We start from the raw sequence: 2,468 nt of genomic DNA, 5'->3' as shown, positions 1-2,468 counted from the left end.
GCACAGAGAAATATGTATAAGAAAGCACTGGGAAGCACAAAACGAATGAAAGCGATGCTGAAATTTTTTCGAAAATACCTGAACTGAATGCGTGGGGCACATTTCAAAGATTACTTGCTATTTCTATGCATGTATAGGAATGCTTAGTGGTTGTAGCGTGTTGGATAAAGTTTTAAGGAAATCTGTTTACGTGCGTCCATAAAATGCTTACAGCTTGGGCAATATAACACATATAAAGACCTTTGGCATGGAAAGGTACAATGTTTAATTCTTTTTTTCTTCTTTCGGGTTGAATTTATGACCTCAGAAAAGGCTATTGTTGGCCATTTTTTGAATTGTCATCTTGCTTGTAAAGTGCTTCAAATGATTGACAAATCAATTGAACCCAGCTCATAGCAAAACGCTGCACTAGCGATTGTCTTTTACAATGCGTGTTGTGTGATACAATCGCCTTTGTTGCCCTATGGCCGCTGCTGCACTCCATTTTCCAGAATCCAGTGACAGCATTCATTGGATTGCTGTATCAATTTGGCTAGTTCAAAGGTCCTGGTATGTAACAATACGTTCCTATGTACATATGCATGTTATTATAGGTACTCACATACTCTTTCTTTTCTCCCTTCTGCACGCACTGCAACACCAACGCACATCTTTATCACCCAGTTGTGGTTGCACGACACAGAAAATATTTTTCTCACTTCGCTTTTGTTGACCACCTTTACCGCCGGTGCATTTGTCTTTGTGTTTTCTTGCCCGCCCCACTCATCGGCTAGCCATGCATTCAAAGTGACAGATTTGAGGATTTATAACTGCCATTAAGCGCAGCAGGAGCCACTTCACTTCGCTACATGCGACATTCTTCCATTCCATTAAACTTCACCGCATTCACAGTTTCATTGCATGAAGCGTGGGGAGTAGAGTGGAGATGCTCAAAATTATGCAAAGCGCAGAGTGTAAGAAATTAAAATAAAGAGAGGAGGAATATAATAAATTTGCTACATTAAGAGAGTTTGCTTGAGTCCAAATCCAAATACTTCGCCTACATTATATTTTGGTGTCATAAACATCAAATGAAAAACTAAATCAATTAATCATTTACGGCTGGTATGCATTTGGAAATTACAGTGTTTGCATGAAAGTTACTTTTCGTTTTTTTTCTGCAGATTAAAGTTTCAAATTATGGTTAAGACTTGTTGACATTGGTTTTGGAACAAGCTAAACTGCTATGGAATTAATGGATACTAGGAGTGCTAGTGACTGTCGAGATTCGACCATTTTTTCTAGTTTTACGAGACCCTTGAAGAGGTTTTATAACTTAGCACGCCGTTTAATTTAAAAGGTACAAAGTAACTGACCGGATAATGTCCTGATTTGGAACTAATACATGACTCAATTTTTTTTATATCTTTGAATGTCTGTGGTAGGACTTGGATTTGATCCCATACATTCCAGTTTGTGGATAAATTTCAATAATTTGACACATATCGATTGCTAAATGAATTTCATAAACACTAAAATCCGTTAACTCAAGGAAATTCGATAACTTGATTAATTTTGACAACTGTGTGTTTCGAGTGCTTCACATTGTTCGAAAAAAATATATATCTCAACATAAATCGATAACTCGACAAACTTTTCATTCCTCTAAAAATTTCTATAACTCGGCTAATTTTGACAGCTCCATAATTTTTGAAAGCTATCGACTTATTTCGATAACTCGTTACACCCTGATAAGACGATAAAATTCGATAAGAAGTGATAAATCAATAAACTTAAATAAACTTGAAATTTCGATAAATCGATATATTTATTCTGAAAATTCCAAAAACCTTGATTCCACAAATCCGCAAATTTCAGCAAATCAATATTTGTATATCGACAACTCCATAAGTTGAAAGAACTCGATGACATTTTTAAAGAGAGTGCCTTATTCAGTAGGCCCAAGACATCCTTAAAGGGCCTTGGTGGTCGAATTCCTTTCGAAGGGTTTGCCAAATGGGTTTTTGAAGTAAGTTAATCAAAGAATGTGTTGGGAATTTTCCTCGTCCCCAAGACAGAGACGGAATTCCGACTCTCTGATATCTGTTAGAAACTTTCTGATTTAAGTAGTATTTAGTAAATATATGTATGTATGTATGTATTTACTCGTAGCGTATGACATTATTGTCGCTTAGCTCAACAAGACTCCGTGGCGCAACGGTAGCGCGTCTGACTCCAGATCAGAAGGTTGCGTGTTCAAATCACGTCGGGGTCAGTGCAAATAATTTATAAGAAACTAATTTTTTGCTGTTACCGAAATTTATTTTTATGGACATAGATAATTATAACCACACAAAAGACTTGCTGCATATTTACTTTATAATCTTCAGTAATAAAAACTTTTAGAAACGAGATAATCAAATACATACATATAACGGGTGATTTTTTAAGAGCTTCATACCTTTTTTTTTAAAAAAAACGCATAAAAT

The 2,468-nt window shown here is 35.7% G+C and overlaps 1 non-coding gene across 1 annotated transcript; it reads left to right on the top strand.

Moving 5' to 3' along the window:
* The first annotated feature begins 2,182 nt into the window (after positions 1-2,182).
* TRNAW-CCA (transfer RNA tryptophan (anticodon CCA)) lies at positions 2,183-2,254 on the top strand. The gene has a single exon. It is a non-coding gene; the product is annotated as a tRNA-Trp (tRNA).
* Positions 2,255-2,468: the final 214 nt, after the last annotated feature.

The sequence above is a fragment of the Rhagoletis zephyria genome, unplaced genomic scaffold (assembly GCF_001687245.7).
Source record: "Rhagoletis zephyria isolate East Lansing unplaced genomic scaffold, Rhagoletis_zephyria_1.1 Rzeph_scaffold_44071, whole genome shotgun sequence".
Taxonomy (NCBI): Eukaryota; Metazoa; Arthropoda; class Insecta; order Diptera; family Tephritidae; genus Rhagoletis; species Rhagoletis zephyria.
The sequence above is the reverse complement of the archived record's forward strand: the minus strand, read 5'-3'. Positions and strand labels throughout refer to the sequence as shown.